We start from the raw sequence: 20,446 nt of genomic DNA, 5'->3' as shown, positions 1-20,446 counted from the left end.
TGAACTGTGACTCCCTGTGTTCTTTATTGCTCCACTACTTCTGCCAAGCCCGTCATGACTCACTCCTTCCAGGCAGTCTGCCTAGATTGGACCTGCCTACCTAGACCAAGAAGGCAGAGTAGGGTGTACTTCCTTTTGTTACTCCATCATTGAGAAAGACTTGGAAGGATGAGGTCTTCATTTCCTAATTGGTTGGCCAGCTGTTCCCAAGGGCAATAGTTCCAATTACTTGGTTATGTCTTCCTCCAAAATATTGAAAACCTGGTTTTCTCTTTGCAGCTATAAAAAGTTACTTCAACTAGATGTATAATTTCCAACATGTAATAAGTAGACATTTTTAAAGCTTCTTACATCACTCTTTAGAGTGTGCTCAAATGGCCATTCTGCATCTATCATTATTATCTTTAAACTAGGTCAGCAAGTTATTCTCCTGGACTAGGCATTTTATATTTGCTGCACACAGAACTCATTTTCTTCTCTTTCCCCTGCAGGAATATCATCCCCAGCATAATCTACCCAAATGCTTAATTAAAAGCCTTATTTATTTATTTTTTTTTGAAGAAAACATTTTTTTATTCTTTTTTACTTAAAATTTCCAACTGCTCCCCGTTTCCCATTTCCCTCCCCCTCCTCCCACATATTGTCCCCTCCCCCCGCTCCCCTCCCCCTATCCCCACTCCACTTCTCCTCCCCCTAGTCCACTCCCCCTCCCTCTCGATACTGAAGAGCAGTCCAAATTCCCTGCTCTACAGGAAGACCAAGGTCCTCCCACTTCTATCTAGGTCCAGGAAGGTGAGCATCCAAATAGGCTACGCTCCCACAAAGCCAGTTCATGTATTAGGATCGAAACCTAGTGCCATTGTCCTTGGCTTCTCATCAGCCTTCATTGTCCGCCTTGTTCAGAGAGTCCAGTTTCAACCCATGCTTATTCAGTCCCAGTCCAGCCGGCCTTGGAGAGCTCCCAATAGATTAGTTCCACTGTCACAGTGGGTGGGTGCACGCCTCGTGGTCCTGATTTCCTTGCTCATGTTCTCCCTCCTTCTGCTCCTCATTTGGACCTTAAGAGCTCAGACGGTTGATCCAAATTGGGTCTCTGTCTCTCTCTCAATCCATCGCCAGATGAAAGTTCCTGTGCCATTCTCCTTGGCCTCTCGTCAGCTCTCATTGTCCACCACATTCAGAGAGTCCGGTTTTATCCCATGTTTTTTCAGTAGCAGTCCAGCTGGCCTTGGTGAGCTCCCAATAGATCGGCCCCCCTGTCTCAGTGGTTGGGTGCACCCCTCATGGTCCTGACTTCCTTGTTCATGTTCTCTCTCCTTCTGCTCCTTATTATAACCTTGGGAGCTCAGTCCGGTGCTCCAGTGTGGGTCTCTGTCTCTATCTCCATCCATCGCTAGATGAAGGTTCTATGGCGATATGCAAGATATTCATCAGTATGATTATAGGATAGGTTCATTTCAGGTTCCCTATCCTGAGGTGCCCCAATGAACTAACTGGGGACATTGCCCTGGGCTTCTGGTAGCCATTCCAGGTTCAAGTCTCTTGCCAACCCTTAGGTGGCTCCCTTAACTAAGGTATGTCAACCTGTAGAAGAATGAAAATAGACCCATATCTATCACCATGCACAAAACTCAAGTCCAAATGGATCAAAGACCTCAATATCAATCTGAACACACTGAACCTGATAGAAGAGAAAATGGGAAGTACCCTACAACATATGGGCACAGGAGATCGCTTCCTATGTATAACCCCAGCAGCACAGACATTAAGGGCAACATTGAATAAATGGGACCTCCTGAGACTGAGAAGCTTCTGTAAAGCAAAGGACACTGTCATTAAGACAAAAAGGCAGCCTACTGACTGGGAGAAGATCTTCACCAACCCCGCTACAGACAAAGGTCTGATCTCCAAAATATATAAAGAACTCAAGAAACTAGACTTTAAATTAACCCAATTAAAAAATGGGGCACTGAACTGAACAGAGAATTCTCATCAGAAGAAGTTAAAATGGCCAAAAGATACTTAAGGTCATGCTCAACCTCCTTAGCGATCAGAGAAATGCAAATCAAAACAACTTTGAGATATCATCTTACACCTGTCAGAATGGCTAAAATCAAAAACACCAAGGATAGCCTTTGCTGGAGAGGTTGTGGAGAAAGGGGTACCCTCATCCATTGCTGGTGGGACTGCAAACTTGTGCAACCACTTTGGAAATCAGTGTGGCGGTTTCTCAGAAAAATTGGGATCAACCTACCCCTGGACCCAGCAATAGCACTCTTGGGAATATACCCAAGAGATGCCCTAGCATATGACAAAAGCATTTGTCCAACTATGTTCATAGCAGCATTATTTGTAATAGCCAGAACCTGGAAGCAACCTAGATGCCCTTCAATAGAAGAATGGATGAAGAAAGTGTGGAATATATATACATTAGAGTACTACTCTGCGGTAAAAAACAATGACTTCTCGAATTTTGCATGCAAATGGATGGAAATAGAAAATACGATCCTGAGTGAGGTAACCCAGACCCAAAAAGAAGATCATGGGATGTACTCACTCATAATTGGTTTCTAGCCATGGATAGGGGGCACTGAGTCTATAATTTGTGATCCTAAAGAAGCTAAACAAGAGGGTAAACCCAAGGAAAAACATATAGATATCCTCCCAGCTATGGGAAATAGACAAGATTGATGGGCAAAAAATTGGAATCTTGGGGGGTGGGGTGGGATGGGGATGAGGGGAGATGGGGAGAGAAAAGTGTGAAGGAGAGGATGAGGGGAACTGGGGGAATCGGGGTGATTGGGGGTAAAGGAAGGTTGGATGGGGGAGCAGGGAAACTCATACCTTAGTTAAGGGAGCCACCTAAGCCTTATTTATTTTTAAATCTCTTCATCATTCTTTGTAACAAATGTACGTAAGCAAACTGAAATTTGCAATATATCCTGTGACTGTAAAGCTCAATAACAGAAACAGTTCAGATGGAGTTGAAGCACAATTGATCTGACCAATTGTTATTGTTAAACATAAGGGGTGGGTGGGTAGAGAGATGGCTCAGCAGTTAAGAGCACTGGTTGTTCTTACAGGACCGGGGTTCGGTTCCCAGCCCCCACCTGGGAGTTTACAACTCTCTATAACTCAAGCTAGGGGATCCAACGCCCTTTTCTGTCCTTCAGGGGCACCAGGCAGGCAGATGTTATACATATATACAAGCAGGCAAACAGTCATACACTTACTAATAGCCGGGCAGTGGGTGGTGGCACACGCCTTTAATCCCAGCACTCACAAGGCAGAGGCAGGCAAAGTTCTGTGAGTTTGAGGTCAGTTTGGTCTACAAAATGAGTTCTAGGGCAGCTGGGATTACACAGGGAAGCTCTATCTTAAAATACAAAACAAAACAAACAACCAAAATATAGAGAACAGACAATGAGACATGGACTACAGTGACTGACCGTGTCCTGCTCGTCCCTTCTTGTTCTTCACCCTGGCAATACTCAGAAGTCGTGTTTGCATTGAGCAAGCAGCAAAGATTTTCTTAAAAGGAAAAGAGTCCTATTGCACATTAGAAAAAAATGTAGTCCCAGGGATATATTACTGTAACTGGCTTCCCTGGGAACAAATAATATAATCAAAATGATGCCTGCGTCCCTCTCTTTGACTATCAGACTATTAAAACAGTAGACTTCAAGAATCCCCTTGGGCATCTACTGGAGAAAGTCTAAAGTGCTGGAGGCAAATCTTCTAGAGGAACTTATCTGCTAGAGGGTGAATTGACTGCAGGAGAAAATGTCCAGTTTGTCTGTTGGCCTTGTAGGAGAGATTGGGAGCCTAGACAATGTCGGACAGGCCCATACCTTGGCCAGAGTCCTTAACTACACAGACTCCTTAACTCCTGAAGAGGGACTTGGGGGTGAGGTGGCATTTACTAGATCTCTTTGTCTTTCTACGTGGCCACACTGAGTAAATCACTGTTTTCTGCTTCCACCATTGATTTTTGTTCCTTTAATTTGCTCATTGAGGATGGGGTGACAGACCCGGCTTGTGAGGACAAAGGCTGTGACTCCAGTAACATTTTCAAAGAATAACTTTTAACCTCCCGTCTGTTGAAAACCCAGTAAGTCCTTTTCTCGTTTGGAAAAGCAAAAGCTTGGGAAATACTTCTGCAAGCATTAATTAGTCTTGTGAGGTCCACTTCCCCCCCTTTAATGTTGCTCATTTTCTCAAGGTCAATGCCAATATTTTGCATTGTTCCTTTGTTTGACCTCAGGAGGTCTTTCCGCCCTGGGCAGCACAGCAGAATAAAAGGCAGTTCTGCACCTCTCTGACTGGCCTGCACTTGTGAGATACTGGGAAGGACAGCAGGCACTTGACTTCTCTGGGGCATAGTCCACACTGCCGGTGAAGGTTACAGGATTCCCCGGGTGCAAGGAAGGCGCTCCCCTCCAAGGTCAGCCCCACAGTACAACGTACACATTGTACCTGCCTGATCCCATAAGTAAAGCTTGATGCTTGGGTGGTTTTTTAAAATAAACTTCTTTTACAAGTATAATTGCATTGCACTTTTAAAGGCTGTCTTACTTACTTTCTATTTTATTGTGCATTTGGTATTTTGCCTGCACATATGTCTGTCGTGAGGGTGTCAGGTCCTTTGGAACTGGAGTTACAGACACTTGGGAGCTACTAGGTGGGTGTTGGGAATAGAAACCGGATCCTCTAGAAGAGCAACCTGTGCTTTTAACCATTAAGCCATCTCTCCAGCCCCTTGAATTGTACTTTAAGACTGTATTCCTCTGTGCATGCAGTGAGCACCCTTTGAATGCCTGCTCCTCTCTGGTTAGTTGTCTTCTTTCTCAACTTTTGTCTATTTCTCTACTGGGTCATAGTTCTTTTTTCTGTAAAAGTGGATGGGGGAGCAGAATTAATTTTTGCCTGTGAGTTACATGTTTCCCTAGTATATTATTTCCCTTTGAATTTTTAATGATCATTTCTTCATGTAAAAACACTTAGGGCAGATTAATTAATATCCTCGTGTTTTCTTTAAAAATGTGTGTGTTTGCTTTGATTTTTAAATTTTTTATCTTTGATGTGTTTACTATTAATTTTATCCCCAAGTATAAGGTGGGGATTCAAGTGTCCTTTCCTCCAATGCTATACAGATGATTTGAGCTGTGGGGTCTATCATCTGAAAGTCCCACAGTTAGGGTTTATATTGCTTGTATCCAGTGCATGTACGTGCCCTCTGCGATGGTAGTATAGAATTGTACCCTTGTGACATACCATCTGGTGCATGTATGTGCCCTCTGTGATGGTGGTGCAGAATTGTAGCCTTGTGACATGTCATCTGCTGCATATATATGCCCTCTGCATTGGTGGAACAGAATTGTAGCCTTGTAACATGTCGTCTGGTGCATGTATGTGCCCTTTGCGATGGTGGCACAGAATTGTAGCCTTGTGACATATCATTTGGTGCCTGTATGTGCCCTCTGCGATGGTGGCACAGAATTGTAGTCTTTTGACATGTCGTCTGGTGTATGTATGTGCCCTCTGCATTGGTGGCACAGAATTTTAGCCTTGTGACATGTCGTCTGGTGCATGTATGTGCCCTCTGCGATGCTGGCACAGAATTTTAGCCTTGTGATATGTCGTCTGGTGCATGTATGAGCCCTCTGCATTGGTGGCACAGAATTGTAGTCTTGTGACATGTCGTCTGGTCATGTATGAGCCCTCTGCGATGGTGGCACAGAATTGTAGTCTTGTGACGTGTCATCTGGTAGGGTGACTCCCCTTATTTGTCTCCCTAGTTTTTCCATGAAAACATCTCACACTAAAACATGGCAATAACACTGATCCTGCGATGCCGCTAAGGTAAATGAGCCTCACTGGGCTGCTTGGGTTTTTCTGAACATAAAGGAAGGAAATGGGAGGTGACCTGGCACCCTAAAAAGAAGCCTGCCACTGGGAGAGAAATGTCACCTTCAATCTGTTGACTACTCCAGCCCACGCTGATACATGAAGAGGAATGACCCAAGTTGGCAGAGAACAGGGAGGAAAAACCCTAACCTTTTATTTGATCTTCCCTGTCTGAACCGTTGAGCTCGGGACTTGGAATGCAGCATGGTGGCATGGTGCTTGCTGACTTCTTCTGCAGCACTGGCAACACGATTGAGTGCCCAGTATCCCAGGGTAGCTTCACTAGTGGTTAGGGGTTTGATCTGTGATGTTATTTTATATAATTTGCCATGCACCCCCCACCCATGTAAGAGAGGGATGAATGAGATTCCTCCATGACAGACTTTATTCACCAATGTTGTCAGAATTTTTTTCCCAAAATTTTCAGCAAGTCATTAGCTCTGACGCAAAGCTCCCAATGCCACATTTCTGTTACAATTCCACTTCCGTTTCCAGATGGCAAGCACATTTCTGTGCTGTGACTCCAGGGCACAGGATGCTGAATGCACAGGGCTTGGCTCTCACTGCGGCCTCTGCTGTGGAGCCTTCAAAGGCATTCACCATTGTTCCAGTCCCATTCTCTGGGGATGCTCACAGATCCTGCAGCCTCCTGGGGCACACACTTGTAGAATTCCTTGGATCTGCAGAGGGTTTGCTATTATGCTTTAATAATGGTTTCAAGACTTCAGGAATTCTATCAAGGGGACACCCACAGTTCAAAAACTGAAGGTAAGCAAGAACAAAAGTCAAACATAAATTGAAAATATGAAGACCCTCGAATGGACTGAATTGTGATCCCAAAATGATATACCAGGTTCCAACCCCCATTGCCTTGTTTGGAATTCGGGTCTTTGCAGTTGTTATATTAGTCAGGGTTCTCCAGGAGAACAGAACAGAACCAACTAAAGTGTGTGTGTGTGGTGTGTGTGTGTGTTCTGTTGGATTAAGTTATACCATAGGAGGTTATATAGTTCAACAATAGCTGATTACATGCTGGGGAATTTGAGAACCCAGTAACCTCTTCATTCACAAGACTGGAAGCTTCAGAACCAGAAAGACAGATGAGCCATCTTCCCAGCTTTCTCTTTCACCAATTTTATTCTCTTTGGGCCCTCAGCCAATCGGCGGGTGCCACACACATTCCGGACGGGGCTTTCTTCCTTTGTTGCTGTCCCACATCTCTGGCAACATCTTCCCAGTACACCAAACAAGGAGCTTTATTACTCCCTGGCATGTCTTTCGGTCAGGCTGAAAATATGGAACAAGTGTCACAATTGCCACTAAGGTGGGCTCTAGAGCTGATACCATCTCACGCTTAGAGTGAGCCATCAATCCAGCAAGCCAGATCCCTAGAAGGAGAGGAAGACTTCTCTAACAGAGATGTTCAGAGCTGCAGAGACTGGAGTGACACGTCTACAAGCCAAGGAACATCAAAAGTTGCCAGAAAACCATCATCAGATAAAGATAGTCACAGAATGTGTTCTTTCTTAGGGGTCTTCAGAAGGGACCAAGCCTGTGACATGGTGAAAATTTCAGATGGCCACGCTGCTGAGCTGTGAGGACAATGGTCTATCATTTGGAGTCACTCAGCTTGTGGTCACTTATGGAAGTCACAGGAAATTTATACAAACCCACCGTGCAGAGACTGACCCTGAGCAGTCTGCTCTCATCCTCACCATCAGGCAAAACTGTGAAGACAAAACAAGCAAACAAACAAAAAGCCTCCTCGATAGCTCCCCTGCCTCAGTTCCCTGCTAATCCGACCCCGCCTTCCAACTGCCCTAGTTAGTAACACACCAGTGCCTGATCCTGACCTACGCTTCCAGAAGCTTCTCTCCTTCAAGACCCAATTATCCCTCTCTTTTCTTCACATTTTCTCCTGTGCCAAGGCCTCTGCTAGTGAACATCCTACAGCTGCTCATGAATTTGCTCACAGCGTGATAGAAACCAATAATATGAGTGTTTCCCTGCTCAGGAATCTTCTTAATTTTAAAGTGGTGGGAACGGGCTTCTGCCAGCAATTCTCTCTGCTGCTGGAGTCCTTGGAATTGGCCCGTGAGCAGAGGATCACTCTCAGCTCCCTCGGCTTTCCTCCTCCACCTCTCCCCCAGGGACACTGGTTTCTGCTGGCTTGTTGGAACAATAGTCTCACTAGGAAGCAGGGACCAAGGCTGACCAGCCTAAAAGTTACAGATGAAAGAGAGCCTTGGAGATAGACACACTCTGAAGGAGGAGAGGTGTGCAAGGCAGAGTCTGCAGAGTAACAGGACTGATACAATGTGATCCTAGAAGAGAAGAAGTCCTAAAATGGCTTCAAATTGATCTGGACTGGGTAGGCAAACAATAGCTGTCATAGATGCTGAGTTGGATACCTCAACAGACCCATTCTGTTACAGAAGGCCCAGAAGAACTTGGGGTGTCTTTGGTCTCAGTCTACATTTAAAGGCCAAGAATTTGGAGTCTTACATAAGAATATAGCAGCTGCTAAGATATAGATTCATTCACTACCAAGACTCAAAGGCATGCAAGCCACATTGCACTCTTTTCTGATTTCTTCATATCACGGGCTGACATAAAAGGTACCACCCATTCATTCTAGGGGGAAGGGTCTTTCCCCTCAGTTAATCTTTTCTAGAAATGCCATCACAGACCAGCCCAGAGGTGTGTCTATTCATTAATTCCAGATCTTGCCAAATTGATAATCCAGACTAACTATTTGGCCTTTGAGAATGCTCAGCCAGCAAACAGGCTTGCCACCAAGCTCAACTCCCTGAGTTCAATCCCTGCCAGCCACATGGAGAGAACTGATTCCTGCAGGTTGACCTCAGTACCCTGTGGCCCATGCACAGGCACACAAACCCATACAAAATCAGTGTAAATTTAAAAGTCTTTTAAAGATCAACTATCACAAAAGGTCTTTTACAATGATCAAATGTGAACAAAACGGATGGGTAATTGTAGGACCCAGGAAAAAGCAAAAGCAGGAGATACCACGTTCCAGCTTGCAGGGCGGCAATACCAGAACACTGAGACATACGCAAGGCTTTCTAAGTGTGCAGCCTGTGCTGCCAGCCTTGCTGAGCATCTATGATGATGGCCTGAGCACAGTCACCAAACACCTTCAGCCCTAACCACAGAAGTTCAAGTTTCTTCTTAGCATTGCATGCTAGGTCTATGGAAGTAAACTGGGAACAGATTAGAAGGAGAGAGGCCTAGAAATACCAGTGAGTGTGCACATGTGTCTAGGAGCCCCACAAGATGTGAATCTTAAAGGGAGTAGGTGGATGTATCCAATATCAAATTAGCCAACCCTGAGAACATTTACATACAAGTGGCATTATATGGACTCACATTTAGCAACACACACACACCAACAACAACAACAACAATTAAAGACCATGAGAAAGAGCAAGGCAGGTACATGGGAGGGGCTGGGGGGAGACAAGGAGGAGGAAATTATGCAATTATAATTTTAAAAATAAAAATATACCCATAAAAGGAGGCAGATAATTGGGACTTAGATATTCTTCATAAAGAGCAGAGAGTAGGTGCTAGAGACACTTTTTAAGGCAGAAAGACAATGACGTTTGGGAGGATATTCCCCCTGCCTGAAGAGCGGGCATGACTGGGATGAAGTCCCTCTGGGTCCTCTGGATTTTCAGTCTCTTCTGTGACAGGAGTTTAATGTCCCTTTGTACTTATGGAACTGCAGTTTGCACTTACAAAACAGACCAAAGGTAGTCATTGTTGTCAGAGGTTTCTGTGTCCCATCCCCCACCTCCCACCCTGTCCCACAGCTGTTCAGTCCCAAAGAAGCACACAGAGGCATACATTAATTATAAATTGGTTGGCCTATTAGCTCAGGCTTCTTATTAACTAACTCTTACATCTTAACCCAAAATTCCTGTCTATGTTAACCATGTGGCTTGGTGCCTTTTATCAGTGAGGCATTCTCATCTTGCTTCCTCTGTGTCTGGGTAACAACTGCAGACAGAGCCTTTCCTCTTCCCAGAATTCTCCTATTCTAGTCACCCCACCTACACTTCCTGCCTGACTACTGGCCAATCAGCATTTTATTAAAGCAATACAAGTGACAAATCTTTACAGGGTACAAGACCATTGTCCCACAGTAAGTCATTTTCTGAACTACTAAAAGGTCACTTAATAGAGCAGTTCTTAAGTTTTTCCTCCTTGGACTTCGGGGCACAGGTCTTCAATCCCACCTCCTCATGAGGCTGACACAGGAGAATCAGGAGTTCAAGGCCTGCCTGGTGATTTAGTAAACCCTCTCTCAAAAACCTTTAAATAAAATACAAACAGGGCCTGGGATGTGGCTCAGTGGAAGGGTATTTGCCCAGCATATTCAAGGTGTTGGGTTCAATCCCAAGTGCTTCTAAAAAAGGAGTCCTTTTGTCACAGAAATGCAACATTTTTGCTTATATATATGTACATATACATATATATAATCATATATATGACTCATACATGTATGTATATAATATATATGAGTCATACATGTATATATAATATATATGAGTCATGCATGTATATATAATCAATATATATGAGTCATACATGTATATATAATCAATATATATGAGTCATACATGTATATATATTATATATAATCAATATATATGTCATACATATCACATGATACCTGAAAAGTGGTATGTCCTACTTAAAATAATTGCCTTTTTCTCTTCTCCTATGCTCGTTATCTCTCCACTCCAACCCAACACCCCTCCCTTCCCCACCCTACACACACCAAAAGAAAGGTTGCAGCAATCCAGGGCTCCCATTCTATTGCCTAAGCAGCTTTCTGTCCATCAAACCAAAGAGTATGAGTTTGGGTTTGTTTGGTGGAGGAAAAACTCAAACTTTTACTTCATTCTACACACCAGCCCGAGAAAGCCAAGACTGGGGACTCTCCCAAAAATAACAGAAACCAGATAATTCTTCAAGTTAGGAATCCAGCCATTCTGAGCACTTTCCACTGAAGCTTACTGGCTGGTCTGTGATCCTCAGACACCGGGCAAAGAGGCAACCACAGCAGCTAGGTTCGTTCATCCCAACAAGCGTCTACCGAGCATCTACCATGTGCCTGGCACTGCTCCAGGCCCTGTGGCTACAGCCACCATCAAGACTGCTCACATGGCACAGAGGAAAGTTCATAACATCTGTAACTCAAAGAGGCATGAGGACAGTCTCGGAGAAAATACAGTCGCAGCACTTTGTAGTGAAGAGATTGTCACCAACCGTCTGGCCCTTGGGGTTCCCTCTTGCAACCATCTTGGCAAGAAAGCAGAACCTGAAAGAAAAAAAGAAATAAGAAGGAATGGACATGACTGTTCCTAGGTATGGTGGAGGAGAAAGTTTATTGTAGATAAGAGGAGAGCAGAGCTAGAGTCAGGGATATCTGGTGTGGGAGGTCCTTCTGTCTGTGTGTTGCTTTTATTGGTTAATGAATAAAGAACTGGCTTGGCCTATAGCATGGGAGGAGGAAGGCAGAGTTAGAGAGAAGTCATGGAGCCGCTGGAGACACACACTGAGAACTTTAGCAGGTAAGCCACAGCCACATGGCAATATACAGAATAGAGATGGATTAGTTTAGGATATGAGGTTAGCCAGAAATACACTTAGGCTATTGGCCAAACAGTATTGCAAATAATATGGCTTCTGTGTGGTTATTTTGGTCTGGGCGGCTGGGACGAACAAGCAACAGATATCTGGGACATGACAAGACTGAGCTGAGCCAGGTGAGGAGATGGGAGGGGAAGGGAGTGCAGAGAGGGAAACCAGGTGTAGCAACCAGAAGGCCAAAAGGCACCAGGTGGAGTTGGTGGTATGGTGACCAAAATGGTTGTATTATACAGGGAAGATGAGCCCAGCCCCCTGGACTGCAGAGATCAGGACCTATACAAGCCAGGAGGCCCTATAAGCCCTGTAGGGTCTGACAGATACTAGGAGAACCTGGTGGCCAAGTTCACTTTGATATGTTAAATAGGCACCTCAGCCATTTGTCCCAGGGTTTGAGACTTTATCAGAAATGTCACAGCTTCTCAAGAAAGTCTGTGTCATCTGTGCCCCCACAACCCTCCCCACTTCACACTTTTGTCCCCTAGAGCATGATGTCATGATGTCACTCCCACCCCCTCCCCCCACCCCCCCACCCCTCCACCCCCGTGATCACTTTTCTAATATCAGAAAGCCTCTGCCGTAAATCTGTTATATTTCTTCTCAGGAGTGTGGAACACGGAAGGATGGTCCAGACTGAGCCCACATGCAGCTTCAGAAATGCCTGGGTGGTCCTGGACCGGCTGCGCATGCTCGTTCGAAGTCTGTGTAATGAGGGCTGGAGCCGATTGTGAAGGGCAAATGTGAACGCAATCCGTCGATATTGTGTATCACCGGAACCAGACCCTTGAGAAAACACCTTGGAGGAGGAAAGATTACTCTTTGCCTCATGGCTTCTGAGAGCTTGTTTTTTGTTTGCTTGGCCCCGTCTGCCTGGACAAAAAGCCACCCTGGTGGCAGCAGTGTGTGATGGAGGAGAGGCCGATTAGCTTCGTGTTGCACAAGAAGCCGAGAGAACTAGAATCAGGGACCCAATAACCTGCTTTTCCCAGCAAGGCTCCACCTTCTAAAGTGTCCCCGACGTCTCCAAATGGTGCCACTTTTATCAAACTTGAGGTCACAGTCTGTACATTTAGAAGTCAAATTTGGCCACTTGTCCTGGAGAAGCCAATTGAAATAAAACAGTAGTAAAAAGGCCAAAAAAGGAGATTCCTTCAATATGGCTGCATTTGGAAGAAGGAAGAAGGATAAGAAATCCAGTGACCGCCCCCTCCTCCAGTCCATCTTCAGCTTCCCAAAGTGACATTAAAGTTTAAACAGAGGGCCAGAAATAAGCATAATTAAGAATTCCTGGTCAAGGAGTGGTCCTGCCTACCACTGACCCATCCGTCACTGTCTGGACTTCCGGCTCACCTTACAAGGTAGCGAGACAGGTTTTTGGAACTGTGTGCAATTTCTTTCCTGGGAAGGTTTCCCTCTGCCTGGCACCAGGCTTCAGCCTTTTCCTTCCCAGCACTGGCTTCCTAGGGGGGAATTCCAGCTCCGCAGGGCCCATTGTTTCCAAGTCTGAAAGTCAGATTAAGGGGCATAGGTGTTGCCTTAGAACGTGCTTGTTTTCTGCCGGGCCAGTTACAACATGTCAGTCACATGAACCCACGAGGGACGTTTCAGGTTTGCATGGAATGACTGAGGGAGAGTGAGAAGGGGGTGACAGTTTGGCAGAGGTGAATCCCCGACCCTCGGAGGAAGCCTATTGTGGGTTCCAGAAAAGCGGGAGTCAGAGTCACGTGATAGGTACTCACATGTGTGTAGGACAGGATGGGACACAGTAATACTTTTCTTGGAGGTAAGGTTATGAGTAATTAATGTCTCTGCGCTTTGAGTGTTTTCTACAATGAATGCATGGATAGAATTGCTAATAGAGAATTCAGGGTGCCCAGGAAGGGATTCACAGTCTTGTTTGTAAGACAATTTACGAACTGACTTCAAAAGGAGGCTTGAGGACAGTTTTGCTAGAATTTTTAAGAAAAATCCCAGAGCAGGTACGGAGGGAAAAAGAAGGACAGAGAAAAAGAAAAGGCTGTACCATTTGAGTTAAGGAGGCCGCATGATGCGTGAGCAGTCACGTGATGCATAAGCAGCCCCATGGAAAGGAAGGAGCATTAAAAAACGATGACAAAAGCCTGAAGAACGAGCGACCTCAGGCCTAGGCTATAGTCAGGGTCCCAAAGGAAAGGACTGAAGAGGAAAAAGAAAAGGAAAAGTTATGTCTGTCGTAGTCAAGGCTCAGAGAAACAGGCAGACTCAACAGAACCCAGAGGAAGCTCAGAGAGACAGCACTAGGAAGGCTGGGAATTCTGGGAGGACAAGTATGTTATCTGATTAAAGGGATAATTATTCCTCCTTCCTGCCTCCCTGAAGGGTGGTCCCTTGGCCAGGTGATTGGCTGGCCCAACTGGATTAACCCTTAAGGGGTAATGGTGCACCATGTCTGCACCCAGAGGTAGATTCCATTTTTATTTTATTTTTTCAGCTTAGCAGGCAGCAGGTCTTCTCTTAATGGGCTTCACTGCTACTGGGGCAGAATAAAATTTTGCTTACACAAAACAAAATGAAAACACGACAACAACAAAATACTTAGAAACTGATCCCCACAGTGATGGACTTGCCAGCTTTTCCATTTCAACTGCAGACAAAGGCCTTTTAGTGGACCTAATAAGCAACATCAGAAAATGGGGTAGGTAAATATGTATATTATATATCTAGTATATAATATATAACATATATTATATATATTAGAGAAAGCTCTCTGTAGTGTTTTTGAAATTAATGCCATTCTCCCCAAAAGAAGACACCTATCACTGGCCACATGATACTTTAAACTTTTTTACTGACTTTAAAAAAGAAGAAAGAAAGAAAGAAAGAAAGAAAGAAAGAGAGAGAGAGATAGAAAACCACAATCTTGATTAGCATCTAAAATGAAAGGAGCAAGAGCAGAATCAGATAACTCCCCCACCCCCAACCCCCCACCCTGGGGCTGGGACAGATGATGGCCTGGGACAGCGCATGGTCACCTAAACACTGCTTCTTAAGACATAATCACATTCAGTGAGAATTGCTTTTCAGGTGTTCAAGAGATCTCGAGAGATGATCAAAGACATCCACAAAAGTAAAATCACCACCTAGAGAGCTTAGGTTATACTTATGGGATTTAAGGAAATAAGAAGTCTGAATTATATTTGTAACCAATGGCTGTTTCCCAGTAAGCATCTTCATGTTTTGAACACGATACATTGTTTCTCATAACTCTGTTGACAAGGCAGTCGTGAGAACCTGTTTCTTTCTAACAGCGTGGAGATGACACAAATAATTCCGTTGCTGGCTTTTGGATTAACAGCTGAAGATGGTTGTGTGACATTTAAGACTGGTGCTTGAGACTCGTGCTTCCCGTTGGACCGTAGGCTAGAAGATGGTCTCCTAGGAGATCAAGGTGTTGAGCAGTCATAGGATAGCCAGGCACACACCGGGACATGCTCTTTTCAAAAACCAAGTTGAGGAGGAAGAGATCACAAAGATTGTTGGCTGTGATCTGTGGCTTTAGGAGTCAAACTTTTCTACCCCAAACTCTGTTTCCTGTAATAATAACGCCTTCTTAGTTCCTATAAAACAGCTGATGCAAAAATGTTGAAACAGTTATTTGTCTGCTGATTACAATGTTTTCTGTGTGGCGTTCATGTTCTTGTTAGCAGCATAATTTAGTGCTCTAAAGTTAGGGCTGCACGGACTCCCTGGTTCGGATCCCAACCTTACCACTCACTTGTCCTTGAGTTTCCTCCATGGCTTTGGTTCTCTGCCTCGAAAGAAGAAATAATTAGGTATCAAATTCCTTAAAAATGTTTGAGGAAAATGAGAGTAACCCCTATTAGGATTGGGGATATGTTTTAGTATAAAGGGTTTACCAGCACACATGAGGGCCTGGGTTCCATCCTGCAAACAAACCAAAACAAAACAAAACAAGAAAAGCCTCATTGTTATTGCAGCTTCAATTACTATGGCCTGAAGGAGTGAATTCCCCTCACAGAGGTTTCTAACTTATTATTAAAGCTGGTATTAGAAAGAATGAAATTCTACCTTTTGGATTTGTAAAAATGTGGTTAATTTTCAAATGTGACAGATGCAACTATTTTAATGAGATGGTGGTGTGTGCGTATGCCTGCTTCTCTCTCTCTCTCTCTCTCTCTCTCTCTCTCTCTCTCTGTGTGTGTGTGTGTGTGTGTGTGTGTGTGTGTGTGTTCCACGGCTGGGGAGTAGAGCTAGGCCTCAGTGCATGATGGACCAGTGATCTACCCATGAGTGACTTCCAAACTCCTGATGCTTCACTTGGGGGTAAAGCAGAAAATTCTTCAGTTTTTTTCCAAATCAATAAAGTAATGAGCCGGGCGGTGGTGGCGCACGCCTTTAATCCCAGCACTCGGGAGGCAGAGGCAGGCGGATCTCTGTGAGTTCGAGGCCAGCCTGGTCTAGAAGAGCTAGTTCCAGGACAGGAACCAAAAAGCTACGGAGAAACCCTGTCTCGAAAATCCAAAAATAAATAAATAAATAAATAAATAAATAAATAAATAAATAAATAAATAAAAAGTAACGAATCTAGGTGAGCTTTTCAGCTAAGCCAGTTTGAGGAATAAGGTGTTTCCTATTACGTTATGTCATCTTCTAGCTCTGTCCAATGGCCGTGACCCTTTTTCCTGCAGTGTTGGGTGTTGGTTGGGAAATCCCCTACTAACAATAACTTCTTTGCCCTTCCTGAATGGGGATAGCACTTGCTGGTGAGGATGAATGTCTGCTTTTGTTATTTACAGAATAGTTTCCTCTAACTCCTTGAGTTTTAACACCATTCTCTTTGCTTCCATTCCCTCCTCAGGAATGACCTGGTGCAGCTCTTTAGAGGCCTGGAAAGTCGCCTGTACAAATCACTCCAGCTAGCCGCTGAGTCCTAATGACAGCCCCATTAATGTGGCCCCCCTCTGTGGGAGTTTACTTTCCTGGCTCAGTGTGTTTTACTGCAGGTTGTTAAGAGCCCTTGTGTGCAGAGGGGCCTCAGAGCCCTAAGGCTTCCTGTGTACTCGGAGAGCAGCACCAGCCCAGTGCTCCTGGAGAGCTCTCCAGCTTTGCAGGAGGCTGAAGGAGGGACCTAAAGAAACCGTCATGAGGGATTTAAGATCAGGCATCTGCTCGCCTGCCTTGACTCTGTGAGAAGGCACCTAGGCATGGAGACAGATGTGGTCTTCCCAATCACCTGCACCAAACTGCAGCCCCAGCAGAGCTGCTGCGATTCTGGAAGGATCTCCATGCTAGAAAGAGAAAAGAGAACCCCCTAGTCCAAACCAAAAAAAAAAAAAAAAATCTAGGGTTATGTCCCTGTTTGTGGTGACAATCAGACAAATTGTCCTGTCCATACAAACATGTTGTGTTTACAGGAAGCTTGTTCCAAATCTCGTCCAAGTCAAGCATCTAAGGAGAGGTCATGATCTCACTGTGCCAGACAGGCAGCAATCACAGAGTCTTACAGAAGCTGATACAGTTTTAGTACTGGGCAGCTTTCCAGTTCCGGCCCTTGTCACATGGTCCACCTGTAAAGCCAGCCCTGTCTCCCAACCAGAGGATAACTCCAGCTGGAAGTGCGGTGGGGTGCCGAGACTAAATTCCTCATTGCATGAGTGTGTGATCCAGCAGAGAGCCTTGGAGGGGCCAGAATGGATGTCGCAGGTGCTCTGTCACAAGAGCTGGCCAGGCCTGGGGCTAGGGAATTTCTAGTCCTAAAATAATCAGATGGGGCCTGCTTTTCTGGCCAGAAGGAGTAGGCCTAAGGAAAGAAGGATGCCCCAAAGTTCCACCAGCTCAGAACCAGCCCCCTGAGGAGGCTATGGGACTCCACGATAGTCACCCACTATCCACACAGCCATTCCTCTGGTGGGCGGCAAGACTTCAGCGTTTGACGAACGGTAGAGGCTCTTCAATAAAAAGCTGTTGACCACAAGCCAATTTGGGTCATGTGAGTGATGTTGTGTTTCTGTGGATCTCTGACTTCATGGGTGACTCAAGAGGCCCTCACTCCTGAGGTGATATTCTAGATATTCCTAGCCAAGAGCAAATCTGTATTTGTGTCGCTGGCCTGCTACCGTGGGCTGTGTCTATGAAGGTTGGAGTTGGTAGGTGGGGAAGAGACTACTGAGGACATGTGGAGGCTTCCAGTAGAGTAGCCAAGGAAGCAGGGCTCAGGCCGGGCCAAAAATCAAGTCAGTGAGAGTTAGAGGGTTCAGTTCCTGTGAGGGGAGACTACTCCACCAGGCTTGGGTCTCCCCTCCTGGAATAGCCCCTCCTTCCTGAGCAAGGCTTGTGATGCTCCTACTAGATCTGGGATTCCACACCTGAGGGGCCACCCACCCTTGCTCCCCCACTGCAGAGTCAGGTAACATACCATGGCCCTGTCAATGCTTGGCTTTTGTGACCCCTGCCCCCCCCACCTCAGGAGTCCTTTCTGACCCCTGCAAGGTCTTGCTCGCCCTTCACTCATCCCACAGGTATGAGGCAACCATTGTCAACCTTATTTTACAAAGGAAGAAACTGAGGCATGGGCAGGAAGTAAGACTTTCCCACAGGCTCATGCCTAGTAGCTTTACCTCTCATTGTTGCTACAGTATTGTAAGAAAGAGCCAAACTTAAGCCATTTTGGATAGAAGTTCCATTTTGAGTAAGGGCCAAATAAATAAGTTCCCAAGACCTCCGCAGATCTCCCTGGGTTTCTGGCATCACTGACATGCTGGTTGGCAAGCTAAGACATAAATGTTGGGCAAGTCATCCTGCTACAGTTGGGTGAACCAACCAATGAGAGCAAGATAAGTGTACCACAGAGAAATATTCCTAGGAAAGTCCCTAATCCCTGAAAGCTGATTGGTGAAAGTGTAACTGGAACTTGGCACAGATGTTTTTAGTTATCATACTTAAAAGCTCTGTCATTATCTGGCTCGGAATCTCAGTTCAGCCCCTGGGTCTGTTCTGTGGCCCTGATGGATCAGTAGTGGCTTGATTACAAGAGTTTTTTGCATTGACTTGGTGTTTGAGCTGTGTTGGATCCAAGTAGATCCCATAACAGTATTAGATATTTGAAGCCACTGACGTGAAGTGTTTGCCATGATTGAATGAGTTTGTCTCCCACAAACTCATGCATTTGGATGCTTGGTCCCTGGCTAATTATTTGGGAAGGTTTGAGGAAACTTTAAGAGCCTTGGGAGTAAGCCTTCGAATGCTTTACTTGCACCCCAGTTCCTGTCTCTCTGTTTCTGTCTTCCAGGGAGTGAGATTCCTACCCCCCAACACACAGTCTCCCCTGCTACCATGGTGTTCTGTCTATGCACACAGACCAAGAGCAAATAGGAATCCTTCCTCTTCTAAGGTACAGTTCTCAGGTATTTGGCCACAGAGATACAAAAGTCACTAAAACAGAGCTTAACACAAAGGGCCGACATACCAGCTTGTACGGATAATTTCCTTGTTGTTGTTAAATTCTACCACCAATAAGCTTCCTTATTTTTCACACTGGCAGTTGCTGAAACAAAAAGAACAACGATCTCTTCCTTCTGTTTTGTCTTCCTTCTGTTAAGTCTATTTCATCCTTATATCTCTGCCACACAATATGACCCTTCTTATCCACTAATTCTGCATAATATATGACCACAAACCGCAGGGACATTGGCTCGTGGGTCAGGAGTGGGCTGGACAGCTCTGCTGGGGAACCCCACATATCTGACTCAGCTGACTGCAGGCCGGATGGTTGGGTTTACCACCCTGCATCTTGCCTGGGCATGTTTCTTGACAGGGTGTGGAGGAACCCAAGGGAATAAGTGGAATCCTGCAAACACCATTTGATCTGTCCTGGTGCAGTGGTAACATCCCATTAGCAGAAGAGCCGAGTCCCATCGCTAAGGGCAGCATCAAGGACTAGGAAGGTGGACCACTTCTTCATGGGACAAACTAGGGTAACATGGCAAAGACTATTGGATGCAAGGAACAATGTAAATACCGCCTTCATTCTGGCTCCAGCTAGTGCTGGCTCCATTCCTTGAGCAGATAAACTCCCTTGACAGCAACTCCAGCTTAGTGACAGTCTACCACCCACAAAGCCAGATCTTCACCCCATAAAAGGTTTCCAGAAAGATCTCTGATGAGTGTTTATAACAAAGCATGTGGACCACAAGTTGGTTTTTGTTTGTTTAGTTTTATGGAGGAGTGTTAGGAGATAATTCTCCCCCGTGTCTTCATGTCTGGTGAGGCATACCGCCATGTATTCCTGAACATATTTTCAAGTGTTTGTACCATTCCTGTTGATACTGGGGAGCCTTTTCCACAATAGCCTCTTCTGCCAAGAACAGATACCATCAAACTTCTAAAGATGTCAGCATGTCCCTTGTGCAGGAAACTTCCTTCTGTCTGCCAAGGGATGCCGCACTCCAGTGTTGCCTACTGTCCTCCATAAGAAAGTTGTTCAATCACCCCTGCATATCAGAGCTTTCTGACCCTTTCATCCCTAGTGTGCCAAGGCAATTCAAGTGCTTCTACCTTACTTGAGTACGTTATTTCTCGGTGTAAGAATGATAATCTCTGGTTGCATTCCAATTATATAACATTTTTGAAAAGGTAAAAGTATAAGTTAGAGACTAGATTAGTGACTGGCAAGGGATAGGAATGACATATGTGTTGGGGGCTGGTGTGTGGAAGGGTAGGAGTGAGCGCAGCTGAAAAGAAGAAGGAGACGGGTTCTGCAGAAATGACTGGGCAGCTCATCTCTTTTGTGGTAGAGTCACATAGGTCTTTTGTGGGAATAAATTAGCACAGGATGAAAAGGTCCATATAAGTATTCCCACGT

This window comes from Chionomys nivalis, chromosome 15 (assembly GCF_950005125.1).
Source record: "Chionomys nivalis chromosome 15, mChiNiv1.1, whole genome shotgun sequence".
Taxonomy (NCBI): Eukaryota; Metazoa; Chordata; class Mammalia; order Rodentia; family Cricetidae; genus Chionomys; species Chionomys nivalis.
The sequence above is the reverse complement of the archived record's forward strand: the minus strand, read 5'-3'. Positions refer to the sequence as shown.